Genomic DNA, 22,491 nt, shown 5'->3' on the forward strand with positions numbered 1-22,491 from the left:
AACTACCAATGACAACCCTTGGATAAGCAGCAACTACCAATGACAACCCTTAGATAAGCAGCAACTCCCAATGACAACCCTTAGATGAGCAGCAACTACCAATGACAATCCTTAGATAATAAGCAACTACCAATGACAACCCTTAGATAAGCAGTAACTGGCAATGACAACCCTTAGATAAGCAGCAACTACCAATGACAACCCTTAGATGAGCAGCAACTACCAATGACAACCCTTAGACGAGCAGCAACTACTAATGACAACCCTTAGATAAGCAGCAACTGGCAGTGACAACACTTAGATAAGCAGCACCTGGCAATGACAACCCTTAGATCAGCAGCAACTACCAATGAAAACACTTAGATAAGCAGCAACTACCAATGACAACCCTTAGATAAAGAGCAACTGGCAATGACAACCCTTAGATCAGCAGCAACTACCAATGAAAACACTTAGATAAGCAGCAACTACCAATGACAACCCTTAGATAAGCAGCAACTACCAATGACAACCCTTAGACGAGCAGCAACTACAAATGACAACCCTTAGATAAGCAGCAACTGGCAATGACAACACATAGATAAGCAGCAACTGGCAATGACAACCCTTAGATCAGCAGCAACTACCAATGAAAACACTTAGATAAGCAGCAACTACCAATGACAACCCTTAGATAAACAGCAACTGGCAATGACAACCCTTAGATCAGCAGCAACTACCAATGACAACTCTCAGATAAGAAGCAACAACCAATTTCAACCCTTAGTTAAGCAGCAACTGGCAATGACAACCCTTAGATAAGCATCAACTACCAATGACAACCCTTAGAAAAGCAGCAACTACCAATGACAACTCTTAGACAAGCAGTACCTACCAATGACAACCCTTAGATAAGCAGGAACTACCAATGACAACCCTTAGAAAAGCAGCAACTACCAATGACAACATTAGATAAGCAACAACCCTTAGAAAAGCAGGAACTACCAATGACAACCCTTAGATAAGCAGCAACTACCAATGACAACCCTTAGATAAGCAGCAACTACCAATGACAACCCTCAGATGAGCAGCAACTACCAATGACAACCCTCAGATTAGCAGCAACTGGCAATGACAACCCTTAGATAAGCAGCAACTGCAAATGACAACCCTTAGAAAAGCAGCAACTACCAATGACAACCCTTAGAAAAGCAGGAACTACCAATGACAACCCTTAGATAAGCAGCAACTACCAATGACAACCCTTAGATAAGCAACAACCCTTAGAAAAGCAGGAACTACCAATGACAACCCTTAGATAAGCAGCAACTACCAATGACAACCCTTAGATAAGCAGCAACTACCAATGACAACATTAGATAAGCAACAACCCTTAGAAAAGCAGGAACTACCAATGACAACCCTTAGAAAAGCAGCAACTACCAATGACAACATTAGATAAGCAACAACCCTTAGATAAGCAGCAACTGGCAATGACAACCCTTAGAAAAGCAGCAACTAAAAATAACAACCCTTAGATAAGCAGCAACTACCAATGACAACCCTTAGATAAGCAGCAACTACCAATGACATGCGTAAGATGAGTAGCAACTGCCAATGACAACTCTTAGATCAGCAGCAACTATCAATAACAACCCTCAGACGAGCAGCAACTACCAATGACAACCCTCAGATGAGCAGCAACTGGCAATGACAACCCTTAGATAAGGAGCAACTGCCAATGACAACTCTTAGATAAGCAGCAACTGCCAATGACAACTCTTAGATAAGCAGCAACTGCCAATGACAACCCTTAGATAAGGAGCAACTACCAATGACAACCATTAGAAAAGCAGCAACTACCAATGATAACCCTTAGATAAGCAGCAACTGCCAATGACAAGTCTTAGATAAGCAGCAACTGCCATTGACAACTCTTAGATAAGCAGCAACTGCCAATGACAACCCTTAGATAAGGAGCAACTACCAATGACAACCATTAGAAAAGCAGCAACTACCAATGATAACCCATAGATAAGCAGCAACTGCCAATGACAACTCTTAGATAAGCAGCAACTGCCAATGACAACTCTTAGATAAGCAGCAACTTCCAATGACAATCCTTAGAAAAGCAGCAACTACAAACGACAACCCTCAGATGAGCAGCAACAACAACCAGTCACAGTTAAACCCTCTATAGTATAACCTACATTTTAATGTTTTCTCGGGGAAAAATTACATCACCTGATGCGAGTCTTTGTCATGAGATTTATTTATTGAAGGGCAAAGCAACGGCTAGCGTGTGCTGCTACAGTGTGTCCTGCTACAGTGTGTGCTGCTACAGTGTGTGTGCTGCTACAGTGTGTGTGCTGCTACAGTGTGTGTGCTGCTACAGTGGTGTGTCCTGCTACAGTGGTGTGTGTTGCTACAGTGGTGTGTCCTGCTACAGTGGTGTGTCCTGCTACAGTTGTGTGTCCTGCTACAGTGGTGTGTCCTGCTACAGTGGTGTGTCCTGCTACAGTGGTGTGTGCTGCTACAGTGGTGTGTGCTGCTACAGTGGTGTGTGCTGCTACAGTGGTGTGTGTTGCTACAGTGGTGTGTCATGCTACAGTGGTGTGTCCTGCTACAGTGGTGTGTACTGCTACAGTGGTGTGTACTGCTACAGTGGTGTGTGCTGCTACAGTGGTGTGTACTGCTACAGTGGTGTGTACTGCTACAGTGATGTGTGCTGCTTCAGTGGTATGTACTGCTACAGTGGTATGTACTGCTACAGTGGTGTGTCCTGCTACAGTGGTCAGTGCTGCTACAGTGGTCAGTGCTGCTAGAGTGGTGTGTCCTGCTACAGTGGTGTGTACTGGTACAGTGGTATGTCCTGCTACAGTGGTGTTTCCTGCGACAGTGGTGTGTCCTGCGACAGTGGTGTGTCCTGCTACAGTGGTGTGTGTTGCTACAGTGGTGTGTGCTGCTACAATTGTGTGTCCTGCTACAGTGGTGTGTCCTGCTTCAGTGGTGTGTGCTGCTACAGTGGTGTGTGCTGCTACAGTGGTATGTACTGCTACAGTGGTGTGTCCTGCTACAGTGGTCAGTGCTGCTACAGTGGTGTGTCCTGCTACAGTGGTGTGTACTGGTACAGTGGTGTGTTCTGCTACAGTGGTGAGTGCTACTACAGTGGTGTGTCCTGCTACAGTGGTGTGTGCTGCTACAGTGGTGTGTGCTGCTACAGTGGTGTGTGCTGCTACAGTGGTGTGGTGCTACAGTGGTGTGTGCTCTTACAGTGGTGTGTGCTGACACAGTGTGTGCTGCTACAGTTGTATGTCCTGCTACAGTGGTGTGTGCTGCTAAAGTGGTTTGTCCTGCTACAGTGGTGTGTCCTGATACAGTGATGTGTACTGCTACAGTGGTGTGTGCTGCTACAGTGGTGTGTCCTGCTACAGTGGTGTCCTGCTATAGTGGTGTGTCCTGCTACAGTGGTGTGTCCTGCTACAGTGGTGTGTCCTGCTACAGTGGTGTGTCCTGCTACAGTACTGTGTCCTGCTACAGTTGTGTGTCCTGTTACAGAGGTGTGTTCTGCTACAGTGGTGTCCTGCTACAATGGTGTGTCCTGCTACAGTGGTGTGTCTTTCTGCAGTGGTGTGTGCTGCTACAGTAGTGTGTGCTGCTGCAGTGGCGTGTCCTGCTACAGTGGTGTGTCCTGCTACAGTGGTGTGTCCTGCTACAGTGGTGTGTCCTGCTACAGTGGTGTGTCCTGCTACAGTGGTGTGTCCTGCTAAAGTGGTGTGTCCTGCTACAGTGGTCTGTGCTGCTACAGTGGTGTGTACTGCTACAGTGGTCTGTGCTTCTACAGTGGTGTGTCCTGCTACAGTGGTGTGTGCTTCTACAGTGGTGTGTGCTGCTACAGTGGTGTGTCCTGCTACAGTGGTGTTTGCTGCTACAGTGGTGTTTGCTGCTACAGTGGTGTGTGCTTCTACAGTGGTGTGTCCTGCTACAGTGGTGTGTGCTGCTACAGTGGTACGTGCTGCTACAGTGGTGTTTGCTGTTACAGTGGTGTGTGCTGCTACAATTGTGTGTGCTGATACAGTGTGTGCTGCTACAGTGGTGTTTTCTGCTAAAGTAGTGTGTGCTGCTACAGTAGTGTGTGCTGTTACAGTAGTGTGCGCTGCCACAGTGGTGTGTACTGCTACAGTGGTGTGTGCTGCTACAGTAGTGTGTACTGCTACAGTGGTTTAGGCTGCTACTGTGGTGTGTGGTGCTACAGTGGTGTGTGCAGCTACAGTGGTGTGTACTGCTACAGTAGTGTGTCCTGATACAGTGGTGTGTGCCGCAACAGTGGTGTGTGCTGCTACAGTGGTGTGTGCTGCTACTGTGGTGTGTGCTGCTACAGTGGTGTGTACTGCCACAGTGTTGTGTGCTGATACAGTGGTGTGTGCTGCTACAGTAAAGTGTTCTGATACAGTGGTGTGTGCTGCAACAGTGGTGTGTGCTGCTACAGTGGTGTGTGCTGCTACAGTGGTGTGTGCTGCTACAGTGGTTCGTGCTGCCACAGTCGTGAGTGCTGCCACCGTGATGTGTGCTGCTACAGTGGTGTGTGCTGCTAAAGTGATGTGTGCTTCTTTAGTGGTGTGTGCTGCTCAAGTGGTTCGTGCTGCAACAGTGGTGAGTGCTGCCACAGTGATGTGTGCTGCTACAGTGGTGTGTGCTGCTACAGTAGTGTGTGCTGCTAAAGTGATGTGTGCTTTTTTAGTGGTGTGTGCTGCTACAATGGTTCGTGCTGCCACAGTGGTGTGTGCTGCTACAGTGGTTCGTGCTGCCACAGTGGTGAGTGCTGCCACAGTGATGTGTGCTGCTACAGTGGTGTGTGCTGCTACAGTAGTGTGTGCTGCTAAAGTGGCGTGTGCTTCTATAGTGGTGTGTGCTGCTACAGTGGTTCGTGCTGCCTCCGTGGTGAGCGCTGCCACAGTGATGTTTGCTGCTACAGTGGTGTTTGCTGCTACAGTAGTGTGTGCTGATACAGCGGTGTGTGCTGATACGGTGTTGTGTGCTGCCACAGAGGTGAGTGCTGCCACAGTGGTGTGTGCTGCTACAGTGGTGTGTGCTGCTCCAGTGGTGTGTGCTGCCACAGTGGTGTGTGCTGCTACTGTGGTGTGTGCTGCTTCTGTGGTCTGTGCTGCCACAGTGGTTTGTGCTGCTACAGTGGTGTGTGCTGCTTCTGTGGTGTGTGCTGCTACAGTGGTTTGTTGTAACATATTATGTGCTCAGTTCAAGTCTTGATTGTCTATTATTATTATAATCAAGGGGAACATATTATGTGCTCAGTTCAAGTCTTGATTGTCTAACTACTGTAATTATCGCTCCTTGCTCGTTACTCTGCCGGCTTCTGAGCTGCAGTTGTCCACGGAGCTATCACGTGATCGAGGGGGGGGTGTCCTCACCTCACGTGAAGTATTCAGGCTGGTCTAGACTCTCTTGGTGGTTGGACAGATTGTCTGTCTCATTATTCTTGTTAGTTCTGTAGAACTCTGTTCACAGAACATTGTATAGACTTAGTGATTTTCGACGTTGTATTGAGGTTGTGTGTTGCATAGACACTCAAAACAACTCAGGTCCTGAACTATAGCTTATGACCTAATTTGTACTGGTTTCTGTGTATTATCACAGTCGGGGATTTTCTTATGCTGAACTTAGATTCAGTAGTATGGGAGTTTTGTAACTTTTGTGGAGGATCTGCTGATGGTCCCTACTTAGTGTCGTTATATTATCTCCTTGTTCCTGATTTTGTGTCGCAGTTGCTTGTTGTATTGCTATTGGGCTTTAGCATCCTTTTTGTTGTTCAAGCAGACTGTTCTGGTTGCCAGTCGGTCAAGAAGTTAGTTTATTTGAGGACTTTGTCAGTCACTTGTTTAAGTCTAGTCGAGTCGTGAGACATAGTGAACTACTTAGAGCACTTACACACATACACAAACTTACTTGTACATATTTGTAATATCTTATTAATGTTAATGTACCAGACGGTACTTAAGAATTATAAATGCGATATGTGCTTTCAGCACAATAATATTGAACTCGAGAGAAGTGATATTATTTTGATTACTGTGATTAATTTAATTTAATTTAAGTTGATAATATACCTCTAAACTTAATAAATTTATTAAATTTTAATTTCTCTAGTTAGTAGTCTACCAGTTGTAATCCTGAAGCACTATTGAATAATACTGAATTCTAATGGATAATTGGACAAGGATACTGACTACTTGTTACGAAAACCCAGTAACAGGCTGGATGCTAGAAGAGCAGTCCTTTCTAGTATTCACTGGAGATCTCTAAGCTTTTAGAATCGCGTTTTTTGTAACAAATGGGGGCCTGTCCGGGAGGCTCTTGATCCAAGGTGTTGGAGAAATTGTCCAGTTTGACATACTAGTAACTCTATGATCAAACACTTTGAGTACTTTCCTAATCTGAAGACTTTGAGTTTAGTCTTGTACAACATACCAGGTGGATGTATGTACCTGACTGAGTCTCTTGATCCAAGGAGATGGAAATACTGTTTGAGTTCTAGCTCTAAGACAACCAACACTAAAATTCCTATCAGGATTATAGTTTCCAATAATCACTCTCTCGTAGTACAATTATTTTCGTGATGTATGCCAAAGTGAAACAGTTAATTGATACTCTGACTTTGTCTGAGTTGAGTACATTAAAGCAATGCATGATGCTCCTCTGCTGTATGCCGTTTCCATTCTGACGTGAAGTTCACGCAGCTAACTCTCTAAACCATCTGTTATAAGGAGCAACAAACTTAAAACTTCAGACGTGCTGGCGAGTAGCCAAATATCTCAGTGTGACGTATAAGAGGAATTACACCGCAGAAACTGTCAGAGCATTAATTAAAGATATGTTGTTTCCTGCTCATACAGAGATGTCTGATAATGATTCAGATTCAGAAAGCCTAGTGTCACAATTAGGAAGTATGACTCTATTTGATGAAGTAGAAGAAAGAGCAACTAAGGCAGAAGTGTCTGAGCCTAGTGAACCTCCGCTCACGCCTTACCGCCTCACTGACACAATAGTACAGAGTATAGCTGGTTGGATGACTCAGCCTAATACTAGTACACCTCTATCTACTTATCCTAGACCAGATCTAGACTCTCTAGAGACGGGTGGACGAAGTGTCCGACCTAAGGACTGTCCAGATCATGTTAATTTCCCTAGTCCTCCATTACCCACTGGTCCTATCTCTCAGGAACAGTTTGAGAGGTTTGAACGCCTCATTATGTTGCAGACTGCACAAATAGAGGCACAGAGGAAATTGAACGAAGAAGATTTCCAGAGAGAAAATGTTCGTCTTGGAAGACAACAGACTGATAGATCACAAGACACATTTAATGTGCAGAAAGCCGCATCGATGGTTCCTAAGTTTTTTGAGAGTGACTTAGACACCTATTTTGATGTGTTTGAGAACCATGCACGTGCTATGAACTGGCCACGTAAGCACTGGGCAACCTTGTTGCATACAGCTTTGACAGAAAGAGCTCAAACTTGCACTGCTACCTTACCATTTGCCAAGTACATTAGTTATGACGCTGTCAAACAAACTATTCTAGAAACATTTAACTTGTTACCTGTAAGTTATCAAAGAGCATTTCGTACGTTACAACGACGACAAGATCAAACTTGTGTAAAGTTTGCTCGTGAGAAAAAAGTTACATTTGAGAGATGGTGTAGGTCTGCCAGGTGTAACAACTACAACAGCCTTGTTCAGTTGTTACTACATGAAGAGTTTAACAACTGTATGTCTGTTGACATACAAGAATATTTGATCGATCATACTACCTCTGATATTCTGGACACTGCAGCATTAGGAGACAATTACGAGATTTCTCACAAACTTGTACGTACTAAAACACAGAGAAACAAGTTAACTAAAAATTGTCCTAGAAATTGGAAACTTAAATCAGCTGCTCATTGCCGGCCTGATGTACCTGCTACTGTAACTTCTCGTACCTTTACCAGGAAAACTCACAATCCTGAATCTGTCTCTGTGGCTAGACAGAAATCTGATATCGAGAAGAAGAAAGTTAAATGTAACTATTGTAACAGAAAAGGACATTCTAGAGAGTATTGCTATAAGTTAGAAAGAGATACGAGAGACAGTCGTGCGGCTGGCGCCCCCACTCAAGTCGTATCCTCTTCCGAGCAACAAAGGCACCAAAATCCTAGTAATACCTCTGCTCCTACTGTTTTAGATAATGTTACTCAGGATAGATGACTAGTGTCAGAAAGTGTATCTGACGAAAAGATTCGTTCAGTGATGAGTCCTTACTTTTCAAGAGGTAGAATAGGATTTGATGAATCACATCTAACTGAGATAATTACTTTCAGAGACACTGGCAGTTATCTCACGTTATTAAGAGAAGATGTACTGCCCATAACTGACGATACCTATACCAAGATAGATGTATTGTTAGAAGCCTATGGAGGGACTGTTATAAAAGTGCCTCTGCACAAAGTTTATATTGAAACAACCTATTATACTGGTTATATTTCAGTGGGTATATCCAGTGGTGTATTTCCCATCAGGTCAGTGGACTTGTTGATAGGGAACGATATCCTTCATGCTGGTATATGTAAAGAACAACTTGTGATTGATAATAACACTGATGATAATTATGCCATTGAAGCTTGTAAAGAGAAGCCTATTTTATTTCCTCTCAGCGCAATTACTAGAGCTATGTCAAAGATACAACAACCATCCTTGTCTCCTGTTGAGTTAGTGGATGACAATGATTTGGGCTTGAATATGTTGTTTAGTGACGCTCTGCGCCCAGGATCATTAACACTAACTCCCCCCGGTCATCAACCTAGTCAGGACACAACTGACGTTAAATTTCTAACTCATGATGATTTAATCAAGGATCAGTTTGTTGTTCAGTCAATGGAAAGACTGAGAGATATAGCAATTACTGAGAGTGAAGCAAATGATCTCGATAATTGTTACTATTATAGGAATGGTGTACTGATGGAGAAAAATACATGTAAGTTGTCAGCTGATAGTGTTTCCACCACAGTCAAGCATCTCGTAGTGTTACCAGTTACATTTCGTGAACAAGCCATTGATTTTGCTCACAATAGTCCCATAGGAGGACATTTGGGTGTCAAAAAGACACTCGGTAAACTGGCAAAACATTTTACTTGGCCTAAAATGAAGGAAACAGTAGCTGATCATGTGCGACGTTGCCACGTGTGTCAAGTGACAGGCAAGCCAGCATACACACCTCCACCTACACCTCTCACTGAGTTCATTAGTAGCAAAGTTCAGTTCATCTGGACTAGAGATTGTTCAGACTCGTTCAAAAGGTTGAAGCATCTGCTTTCCTCTGCTCCAGTGTTGAGTCCTAATTTCAATCTTTCCATCTTTTTACATATAGATGCGAGTTGTTATGCAGTGGGTGCTGTGCTACTCCAACAGTCACTGATCTTCTCCATCTTATATGTTACTATTCATCTAAGCTCATAAGACACCAGAAAAATTATGCCACTATTGAGAAAGAGGCTCTAGCTCTTGTGGTGTCCTTGGAAAATTTTGACGAGTATTTGGGCACTTCCCTATTTAAATTTACGTAATTTTATGCCCAAATATCTTTTGTTACTTGCTATGTCAAATTCAGTACAGTAACTTAATCCCTCCAGCCCATATTAACTATGTATACTCATGTCATGTCTAATTATTATATTTATATATTCACAGTATTGTTGTGTGTAAGGAGACATGAGCTGAGTGTTGAGTGGGTAGTGTTGTGTGGGCGATGTTACTGCATGTGGTGCAACACTTCTGCCACAGACCCCCCCCTTCACTACACACCTTAAGCTGTTCCATACTCAGATGTCCATACTGCCTAGCATTCCACAACCACTACTTAAGAGTGGAATGCAGTCTCCTGTACTATGATCGAGCCTCATCGTGTCAGGCTTGTCTGCGCTATCCTGTCTCTACACTGATGTACATAACCACGAGTATGCAGAGATACGATACTGTGTACTGCCCTAGTACTAGGGGCATATCCTAGTGACAGACACTGTGAAATTGTAGAGGTGCTTGGCACAAGAGAGACTCTGATTAATGTTTATATTAAATTGTATTGATATGAATAATCAGTAATAATGTGAAAGACATTAATGCAACTCCTAGTGCGACCGTCTGTCGTGTAGGGGGGGTGTTGCAACCCCTGAATGGGTTGCAATGATTATTATGTATATATATAATTATTATCTTTTCATATAATTTTATATTGCTTATATTTGCGATAATAGCTAAATCGTAAATGTATTGCTTTATATTGTTATTTGAAGTAGCTTCCTTTGTTAGGTAGGATGTAACATATTATGTGCTCAGTTCAAGTCTTGATTGTCTAACTACTGTAATTATCGCTCCTTGCTCATTACTCTGCCGGCTTCTGAGCTGCAGTTGTCCACGGAGCTATCACACGATCGAGGGGGGGTGTCCTCACCTCACGTGAAGTATTCAGGCTGGTCTAGACTCTCTTGGTGGTTGGACAGATTGTCTGTCTCATTATTCTTGTTAGTTCTGTAGAACTCTGTTCACAGAACATTGTATAGACTTAGTGATTTTCGACGTTCTATTGAGGTTGTGTGTCGCATAGACACTCTAAACAACTCAGGTCCTGAACTATAGCTTATGACCTAATTTGTACTGGTTTCTGTGTATTATCACAGTCGGGGATTTTCTTATGCTGAACTTAGATTCAGTAGTATGGGAGTTTTGTAACTTTTGTGGAGGATCTGCTGATGGTCCCTACTTAGTGTCGTTATATTATCTCCTTGTTCCTGATTCTGTGTCGCAGTTGCTTGTTGTATTGCTATTGGGCTTTAGCATTCTTTTTGTTGTTCAAGCAGACTGTTCTGGTTGCCAGTCGGTCAAGAAGTTAGTTTATTTGAGGACTTTGTCAGTCACTTGTTTAAGTCTAGTCGAGTCGTGAGACATAGTGAACTACTTAGAGCACTTACACACATACACAAACTTACTTGTACATATTTGTAATATCTTATTAAATGTTAATGTACCAGACGGTACTTAAGAATTATAAATGTGATATGTGCTTTCAGCACAATAATATTGAACTCGAGAGAAGTGATATTATTTTGATTACTGTGATTAATTTAATTAAATTTAATTTGATAATATACCTCTAGACTTAATAAATTTATTAAATTTTAATTTCTCTAGTTAGTAGCCTACCAGTTGTAATCCTGAAGCACTATTGAATAATACTGAATTCTAATGGATAATTGGACAAGGATGCTGACTACTTGTTACGAAAACCCAGTAACAGGCTGGATGCTAGAAGAGCAGTCCTTTCTAGTATTCACTGGAGATCTCTAAGCTTTTAGAATCGCGTTTTTTGTAACATTTGTGCTGCTACAGTCGTGTGTGCTGAGGCAGTGGTGTGTGCTGCTACAATGGTTTGTGCTGCTACAGTGGCGTATGCTGCAACAGTGTTGTATGCTGCCATAGGGGTGTGTGCTGCTGCAGTTGTGTGTGCTGCTGCAGTTGTGTGTGCTGCTACAGTGGTGTGTGCTGCTACAATGATGTGTGCTGCTACAGTGGTGTGTGCTACTACAGTGGTGTGTGCTACTACAGTGATGTGTGCTGCTCCAGTAATGTGTGCTGCTACATTGGTGTGTGTTGCTACAGTGATGTGTGCTGCTACATTGGTGTGTGTTGCTACAGTGATGTGTGCTGCTACAGTGGTGTGTGCTACTACAGTGGTGTGTGCTACTACAGTGGTGTGTGCTGCTCCAGTGATGTGTGCTGCTCCAGTGATGTGTGCTGCTCCAGTGATGTGTGCTGCTACATTGGTGTGTGTTGCTACAGTGATGTGTGCTGCTACAGTAGTATGTGCTGCTACAGACGGTTGTCTGTGTTGCTACTGACGGTGATGTCTACTAACACATATATGAGAGCTTCTTATAGTTGTTAGTCTTATAGTTGACCTCGGCAGCAGCAACGACTGGCTTACTAATCATACCGAGTGCTCGGAGAGACATCCTCAGTGATGTAAAATCCTTCATATTCTCTAATAACAGACTAAATCTGTGGTAAACAAAGGCATCATTCCAGTACGTTAACTCAGTTAACTCAGTCATAATGTTGTAAACATGCGACAAAATCACGCCTCTGAGTAGACATTTTCGGTAAAAATGTCTTAATGCCACATTTGTGTGTTACGCTAGTAATCTGTAGATGGAGAGCCGCAAGGTGAGTATGCTTCACCTTCTCTGATCCATAATTACTATACCATTATCGTTTGTATATGCTGCTGATCACAGCTTCGGAGTAAGGAAAAAACACAGCCGTAAATTTTTATGGGAGTTAAGTACGACATTGCTATTGTGTTGTGTTTATGTAGGAACCTGACGGTGACTTTCAGAATGTTGCACATTAACAATTTTATACAAAACCCGTTTTAATATCGGCAAAAAATCGTATTTGTATTTTGTTAACATTATTTGTTAAGGGTAAACAAAACTGTCTTAGTTATCTATACTAAGGTTAGGTCGAATTTTTGAAAAAGCGAAGAATTGTAAATTTAGATGTAACGAAGAAAGTATTTCATTTAAAAATTACGAAGAAATATTACCCTACATGATAATTATTTACGGTCAATTTAAAAAAACTCTGAAAAGTGCCTTTTAATCTAATAATTCTGTTCTTTGTTTTGCTAAGATCACATTAAAAAAATTAATTTGGCAATTGAAAATAAAATAAAAAATTAACTATTTGAAGACTCGCTTTACCGTTTCCTTAAGATAACAATATTTGATTATGCAAACTGTGTGTGTGTGTGTGTGTGCGCGCATATATATATATATATATATATATATATATATATATATATATATATATATATATATATATATATATATATATATATATATATATATAAATATATCGATTGCCCCTCTATAAACGTGTCCATCCTGAACCCTACCCATCAACCTCTTATCCACCAATACATAATCTAACAAACTACTTTCATTACGTGATATATTATATCTTGTATGTTTATTTATCCCCTTTTTCATAAAATATGTATTACTTATTACCAAAACTCATTCTACACATAGTTCAATTAAAGGCTCCCCATTTTCAATTACCCCTGGCACCCCTAATTTACCTACTATTCCCTCCACAACATTTGTACCCACTTTAGCATTTAGATCCCAACCACAAGTACTCTCTCACTTGGTTCGAAACTCCCCACGCACTCACTCAACATTACAAAAGAACATACGAACATAAGAAAGAAGGAACACTGCAACAGGCCTACTGACCCATGCGGAGCCGGTCCATGCCCCCCCCCCCGGATTAGACCAATGACCCACCCCCCCGGATTAGCCCAATGACCCACCCAGTCTGGTCATCTCCACTCAAGGATGGAGCACGGCACCAGACCCAGCAGCACAAGCTAGTCAGGTCCAACTAACACCCACCCACACCCACTCATGTATTTATCTATTTTTAAAACTACACTACGTTTTAGCCTGAATAACTGTACACGGGAGTTTGTTCCACTCATCCACAACTCTATTACCAAACCAGTGCTTTCCTATATGTTTCCTGAATCTGATTTTTTTCAACTTGAAACCATTGCTGCGAGTCCTGTCTTGTCTGGAAATTTTCAGCACGCTATTTACATCCCCTTTATTTATTCCTATTTTCCATTTATACACCTCGATCATATCTCCCCTAATTCTACGCCTTTCGAGAGAGTGCAGATTCAGGGACCTCAGTCTATCCTCATATGGAAGATTTCTGATACATGGGATCATCTTTGTCATCCTCCTCTGTACGTTTTCCAGAGCATTTATATCCTTTCTGTAATACGGTGACCAGAACTGAGCAGCATTGTCTAAATGAGGCCTAACCAAGGATATATAGAGTTGAAGAACAACTTGAGGACTTCTATTATTTATACTTCTAGATATGAAGCCAAGAATTCTGTTAGCTTTATTGCGAACACTAATGCACTGTTGTCTTGGTTTTAGATTACTGCCAACCAGAACTCCTAAATCCTTTTCGCAATCAGTAGTATTAAGATCTACATTATTTAGTTTATATGTGGCATGGTTATTTAACTGTCCAACATTTAGAACTTTTCATTTGTCAATATTAAAGTGCATCTGCCACTTCTCCGACCATTGCATTAGTCTATTCAAATCATCTTGGAGTGCTCTAGTGTCCTCATTAGAATGAATTGGACGGCCTATTTTGGTGTCATCAGCAAATTTGCTTATGTCGCTATTTATTCCCTCATCTATGTCGTTTATGTAAATTGTTCAAACGTGTACATGTATGTGTAGTGTGACCTAAGTGTAAGTAGAAGTAGCAAGACGTACCTGTAATCTTGCATATTTATGAGACAGAAAAAAGACACCATCAATCCTACCATCATGTATAACAAATGTTCGCATCGCTATTGGGCCGTGCGGACGTGCTGCGCAGTAGCTCCTGATTGAGTTGGCATTTGCGCAGTGTTGACGTGTACTTGGCTCTGTGAAGACCTGTTTGCGCGCTCTCTAGAATTGAAGCAAGATGCCCTCCATCAAGCAACTTTACCAACAGCTTAAGGAAGAATTGAGGTTGGCGAATTTGGAAATTAGGCGATTGACCGAGGAAAACAAGAAGATTCGTAGTCCTCCTGTTTTGAGTCCTCAGGTCAAGAAGGGAAACTGGTCAGTGGCTGGACAGCAGGGAAAGAAGTTGACGATTAAGAAGACGAATGGAAAGGTAGAAACGATGAAGAAGAAAGAGACTGCCGTGGAAACTGTTGTGGAAACATCCAATACATTCTCAGTGCTACCCGACGAATGTGAGTTGACTACTGGGAACGACACGACGAAAGACATTAAGGAAGGTAAGAATATTGTTGTTGTTGGGGATAGCCAAGTTAGGTATATGGATAGGGCGTTCTGCTTGAAGGACAGGAGTAGGAGACAGAGAGTTTGCTTTCCTGGGGCTGGGATGGAGGATATTGTTAGCCGTCTGGATGACATCATGAGAGGTAATGGGAGCAATCCTATTATCTGTCTCAGTGCTGGAGGCAACGATGTTGGCAGACGTAGGAGTGAGGACCTGATTAGCAGGTATAGGTCAGCAATAGAAATAATTAGAAGTAAGGGTGGGAACCCTCTCATATGTGGTATTTTGCCAAGGAGGGGAGTTGGAAGTGAATGGTTGTCCAGGGCAATTGGTGTCAATTGCTGGCTGGACAAATACTGTAAGGAAAATGCGGTAACATTCATTGACAACTGGGACCTCTTCTATGGCAGAAATGACATGTATGCTAGGGATGGGGTTCACTTATCTAGGTGTGGGGTGGGAGCACTGGCAACTGCAGTGGAGGGAGCAGTTAAGACTTTAAACTAGGAATAGTTAGTGGTATGGGTTTTGGCAGGAAAACAGTGAAGTCCCAGTGTAGTAATATTACGAGTTCTAGGGAAACTAGTAATAATAAGAACGAGATAGATATTGAAAAGCCAGGGACCTTGGGTGATAAGGACAGTAATAGGTTTAGTAGGAAAATAGAAATGAGCAGGAAGGGTAAAGAGAAAGGAGAGTCTTTCAATGTTTATTATGCTAATTGCCGTAGTGCTAGGAATAAGATGGACGAGTTGAGATTAGTTGCTAGTGTAGGTAACATTGATGTATTTGCCTTAACTGAGACGTGGTTTAATTCAAAAAGTCGGGACATGCCTGCGGAATGTCATATTCAGGGTTTTAAATTGTTCCAAGAAGATAGAAGTATTGGGAGGGGGGGTGGGGTGGCATTGTATGTCCGAGATCGCTTGAACTGTTGCATAAAAACGGGTATTAAGTCTGAAGTAACACATACAGAGTCTGTTTGGATAGAATTTTCAGAGGGGCATGAAAAACTGATTTTAGGAGTGATATACCGTCCCCCTAACTTAGATAGGGACCAAGGGAAACTACTATGGGAGGAAATTGTTAAGGCCACAAGGCACGATAATGTAGTAATTCTAGGAGACTTTAACTTTAGTCATGTTGATTGGAATTTCTTGACTGGGAATTTAGAATCGTACGACTTCTTAGAAGTATTTCAGGATTGTTTTTTGAAGCAGTTTGTGACAGAACCTACAAGGGGAAATAACCTGCTTGACTTAGTTATGGCAAACAATGAATCCCTTGTTAATAATTTAGAAATTTCAGAGGAACTGGGTGCTAGCGACCACAAGTCAATTACATTTAGCATTGAATGGAAGTACGATAGTAGCGATAACTCAGTAACAGTCCCAGATTTTCGCTTAGCAGATTACGATGGGCTTAGAGAACACTTATCATCTGTTGACTGGGGTAACGAAGAGAGCTATCAATATGACAGTTTTCTGAACACTATACATGCTGCTCAAAGAGCGTTTATCCCATATAAAGAAATTAGATCAAATAGAAATGACCCAAAATGGATGAATAATAGGCTCAAATATCTACTAGGGCATAAGAAAGGAATTTATAGGCGTATCAAAAGAGGTGAGGGTCATCTTATGAATCAGTATATTGACATTAAGAGGGACATTAAAAAGGGGATAAGAAAAGCTAAAAGGGACTATGAAATTAAAGTTGCTAGGGATTCTAAAACTAACCCAAAAAGTTTTTTCCAGGTATATAGAACAAAAGTTAGAGATAAGATAGGTCCCCTTAAAAATAACTATGGGCACCTTACTGACAATGAGAATGAAATGTGCTTGATTTTAAATAATTATTTTCTCTCAGTTTTTACACAGGAAGACACTAACAATATTCCAGTAATTAATTTTTACAGTGGGCTAGAAGAAGATAAATTATGTAACATCACAGTCACTAGTGAGATGGTTGTGAGGCAGATAGACAGACTGAAGCAAAATAAGTCGCCGGGTCCTGATGAGGTTTTTTCAAGGGTTCTTAAGGAATGCAAAATGGAACTCTGTGAACCATTAACTAATATTTTTAATTTATCTCTTCAAACAGGTGTAGTGTCTGATATGTGGAAGATGGCTAATGTAACTCCTATTTTTAAAACAGGGGACAAGTCGTTACCGTCAAATTACCGCCCAATAAGCCTGACCTCAATTGTAGGCAAATTACTAGAGTCAATTATAGCTGAGATTATAAGAAGCCATCTCGATAAGCATAGCTTGATTAATGATACTCAGCATGGATTCACAAGAGGCCGGTCTTGTCTAACTAATTTATTAACTTTCTTCAGTAAAGCTTTTGAGGCTGTTGACCACAATAAAGAATTTGATATTATTTACTTAGATTTTAGTAAGGCTTTTGATAGAGTTCCGCACCATAGACTGTTAAAGAAAGTGGCAGCTCATGGCATTGGGGGAAAAGTGCTCTCGTGGATCGAGTCATGGCTCACTGACAGGAAGCAGAGAGTGTCCATAAATGGGGTTAAATCCGAGTGGGGATCTGTAACAAGTGGCGTTCCACAGGGATCAGTCTTGGGCCCGTTGTTATTTATAATATATATCAATGATCTTGATGAGGGAATTACTAGTGATATGAGCAAATTCGCCGATGACACAAAGATAGGTAGGATAATTGATTCAAACGTAGATGTTAGGGAACTTCAGGAGGATTTAAACAAACTCTATTCTTGGTCAGAAAAGTGGCAGATGCAGTTCAATGTAGATAAATGCAAGGTTCTGAAGCTTGGGAGTGCCCATAACCCTAGTACTTATAAATTAAATGATGTAGAACTTAGCCATACAGATTACGAAAAGGACTTGGGGGTTATGGTGAGCAGCAACCTTAAACCAAGACAGCAATGCCTAAGCGTACGTAATAAGGCAAATAGATTACTGGGATTTATATCAAGAAGTGTAAGCAACAGAAGTCCAGAGGTCATACTGCAGCTTTATACATCATTAGTAAGGCCTCACCTTGATTATGCAGCTCAGTTCTGGTCTCCGTATTACAAAATGGACATAAATTCGTTAGAAAACATTCAGCGTAGGATGACTAAATTAATACATAGCATCAGAAATCTTCCTTATGAAGAAAGATTGAAGACTCTTAAGTTACATTCACTTGTTAGACGAAGAATGAGAGGAGACCTGATCGAAGTGTATAAGTGGAAGATAGGTATTAATAAAGGGGATATTAATAAGGTCTTGAGGATGTCTCTCCAAGAGAGAACGCGCAGTAATGGATTTAAATTAGATAAGTTTAGATTTAGAAAGGACATCGGAAAGTATTGGTTTGGAAATAGGGTAGTTGATGAGTGGAACAGTCTACCTAGTTGGGTTATTGAGGCTGGGACTTTGGGTAGTTTCAAATCTAGGTTGGATAAGTACATGAGTGGGATGGGTTGGATTTGAGTGGGACTTTCACATCAGAGCTTATTTCTTGGGTGGCATTGAAAATTGGGTAGGGCAAATGTTTTGTTAGTGGGATGAATTGTAAAGGACCTGCCTAGTATGGGCCAGCAGGCCTCCTGCAGTGTTCCTCCTTTCTTATGTTCTTATGTTCTTATGCTTCCGTTTTACACTCACTTGGCAGGACGGTAGTACCTCCCTGGGCGATTGCTGTCTACCAACTTACAACAATATATATATATATATATATATATATATATATATATCTATATATATATATATATATATATATATATATATATATATTATTGTAACCACGTGCGAGTGGTATTTAATCAATAACACTGCGACTAGCCGAGGACTCGAACCCATGTCGTTTTCGCCCGCCACATGGTGAGCGAAGAGCACATGACACTAACCCACAGGACCACTCAATCCTACAAGAAACAAGCACCCAGCAGAGCTAGGTGTTTTACCATGATCCGAGGACATACGTTGGTGTGTGTGCCTCTAATCTGATTTTACTCTTCTCCCCGTTTGGTGTACTAGCCTCCACAAGCAGTATTGCAACCACGAACGAGTAGTATTTAATCAATAACAACACTGCGACTAGCCGAGGATTCGAACCCATATTTTATTTATTTGTTTTTTAGTAACACATCGGCCATTTTCCACCAAGGTAGAGTTGCCTCGAAAAAGAAAAACTTTCGCCATCATTCACTTCGTCACCGTCTTGCCAGAGGTGCGCTTACACTACAGTTAAATAACTGCAACATTAACACCCGTCCTTCAGAGTGCTGACCTCAACAACACAATTGCCCTCAAAGATCTGTTAAGTTATACTATGAAGTAAAGATCCTTGACTTCAATTTACGAAACAGACAAAAGGAATACGATAATAATTATGGACAAGGTAGATAATGGAAAAATGAACATGTTATTAGGAATAAATAACAAAAAGGCACAATACCGTGACTAGAACGATACACAAATAACCCGCACAGTGTGACTTTGTCAATGGTCCAAGTCGGACCGAAACGTCGTCGTAAGCTTCTCTCTTTTATGTGCGGGTTATTTGTGTATGTTATTAGAAGACGGAGGAACTTACGTGCCCCTTAATATTCCTTCATAATGTGAGAGGTCACTTGACCGCAAGGAATAATGCTTGTTTTCAATGTGGTTATATTGCTTAGTTAGGTAACCATCCGCTTGTTGAGATCTTTTTGCATGCACATAGTAACCTAACTAGTTGTGTATTTCTTAGTTAATATAAACTAACAGTTTAATTTAACACCTGTTTTAAGGACTGATAAACGTGTTCTTCACTGGCGGTTTACGAGTGTATTGCAACCTTGTTGCCCTCTATTAGTGAAGAGACTTGAAAAAATAAACGAACCCAAAAACTGACAACAGTTTTGCACTTAGTAGTATGAAACTAATAACGACGTTTCGGTCCGACTTGTACTATTGACAAGTAACTTGGTAATGGTCCAAGTCGGCCCGAACAGTCGTCAAATGTTTCAGTCTCTTAGGTGCTAGTCGTTTGTTTTTAAACCTAAGAAAAGTTACGTTTTAAGAATGCTATTCTACGTTTTATGATGGTCTCTCAGTGATAAATATTATAAACAAAATTTGTTTTGGAAAGATTTAGGTTCTTGACGCGGCTTTGTTCGTCTTATCGCCCTGGGTTGTCCACACAAGCTGATCCAATATTCCCGCTGACCGTGGTCCAGGTAATCTTGTTGGCACACAAATAGCGTAATTTGCATACTTAGAAAAATTAGATTAGCGTGAGAGAAAAGCGACTGGTTCTGCATGTGTGTGTGTGTGTGTTTGTACTCACCTAGTTGTGGTTTCAGGGGTCGAATCATAGCTCCTGGTCCCGCCTCTTCACTGGTCGCTACTGGGTCACTCTCCCTGCATTATGAGCTTTATCATACCTCTGCTTAAAGCTATGTATGGATCCTGCCTCCATTACATCGCTTCCCAAATTATTCCACTTCCTGACTACTCTGTGACTGAAGAAATACTTCCTAACATCTCTGTGATTCATCTTAGTCTTCAACTTCCAACTGTGTCCCCTTGTTTCTTGTCTCATCTCTGGAACTTTCTGCCTCTGTCCACCTGGTCAATTCTTCTCAGTATTTTATATGTCGTTATCATTTCCTATCTCTACTGTCCTCCAGTGTCGTCAGGTCGATTTTCCTTAACCTCTACTCGTAGGACATACCCCTTAGCTCTGGGACTAGTCTTGTTGCAAACCTTTCCACTTTCACTAATTTCCTTACGCGCTTGGCTAGGTGTGTGGGTTCCAAACTGGTGCCGCATACTCCTATATGGGCCTAACGTACACAGTGTACAGGGTCCTGAACGATTCCTTATTAAGATGTCGGAATGCTGTTCTTAGGTTTGCTAGGCGCCCATATGCTGCAGCAGTTATTTGGTTGATGTGCAACTCAGGAGATGTGCCTGGTGTTATACTCACCCCAAGATCCTTTTCCTTGAGTGAGGTTTGTGTGTGTGTGTGCGTGTGTGTTCACCTAGTTGTGGTTGCTGGGGTCGAGGCATAGCTCCTACCCGCCTCTTTTCTGGTCATTACTAGGTCCACTCTCTCCCTGCTCCACCATATTGTTCCATTTCCTGTCAACTCTACGACTAAAGAAATGCTTCCTAACATCCCTGCGACTCATCAGAGTTTTCACTTTCCAGTTGTGACCCCTTGTTGCTGTGTCCCATCTCAGAAACATTCTGTCCCTATCCACCTTGCCAGTTCCTCTTCGTATTTTATATATCGTTATCATGTCTCCTCTATCTTTTCTGTCCTCCATTGTCATGAGGCTGATTTCCCTTAACCTCTTCTCATAGGGCCTTAGCTCCAGGACTAGTTGTACTGCAAAACTTCGCACTTTCTCTAATTTCTTGACGTACGTGACAAGGTGTGGGTTCCATAGCGGTGCTGCATACTCCAATATGGGCCTACGTATACCGTGTACAGTATCTTGAATTACTCCTTATATAAATGTCGAAAGGCTCTTCTTAAGTTTGCCAGGCGCCCATATGATGCAGCATTTATTTGGTTGACGTGCGCCTCAGGAGATGTGTTCGGTATGATGCTCCCCAAGATCCTTTTTCTTGAGTGAATTTTGGAGCCTTTGACCTCCTAAGTTGTGCTTCGTTTGCGGTCTTTTTTGTCCATTCCCAAACTTCAAGGCTTTGGCTGGGGTTAAACTCCAGGAGTCATTTGTCGGACCAGGCTTGCAACCTGTCCAGATCTCCTTGGAGACTTACCTGATCCTCTTCCAGTTGTATTCTTCTCATTAGTTTCACATCGTATACAAACGGGGACACCTCTGAATTTATCTCTTCTGTCATGTCATTCACATATACTAAAACAGCACCGGACCCAGAACTGACCCTTCTGGAACTCCACTCGACACAAGCACCCACTCTGACACCTCTTCAAGTACCATCACTCGTTTTTTTCCTTCCTGTCAGGTATTCAGTGCTCCATTGCAGTGCTTTTCCTGTTATTCCTGCCTGCTCTTCTAACTTTTCGTCCAGTCATCTATGTCATTTATTTTGCATAAGGTCTTTGCGTCATTTGAAAACATATTCATATATATTTTTTTATTTCTTCTGATAACTCATTTAAAAAATGAAAACATTATTATGGCAAGTACAAAACCTTGTGGCAACCCACTTGTGACATCTCCCCATTCAAATATTTTTCCTTTTATAACTGTTCTCATTTTCCTCTCAATCAAAAAGTCTCACATCCTATGTTTTACAGTTACCAATTTTTTTTTTCATGGGTAACTATCAGAGGTTTTCTTAAAGTCTAGGTCAATATAAACTGTCTATTTATTTCTCACTCGAACAATTTCTGAAACTCTGTCATGTTAACTTAACAAATTTGTTATGCATGGATTTGCAGACCGAAACACAAATTGTTTCCTAGTTAGAAAGTTATTAGTCTCACCAGACTACAGTGGCTCCGTGGATTGGTGGCTGAAGCTCTTGCTTCACACGGCGAGGGTCCGGGTTCGATTACCGGCGAGGGTAGAAACATTGGACGTGTTTCGTTACACCGGTTGTCTATGTTCACCCATCAGTAAAATG

This window comes from Cherax quadricarinatus, chromosome 50 (assembly GCF_038502225.1).
Source record: "Cherax quadricarinatus isolate ZL_2023a chromosome 50, ASM3850222v1, whole genome shotgun sequence".
Taxonomy (NCBI): domain Eukaryota; kingdom Metazoa; phylum Arthropoda; class Malacostraca; order Decapoda; family Parastacidae; genus Cherax; species Cherax quadricarinatus.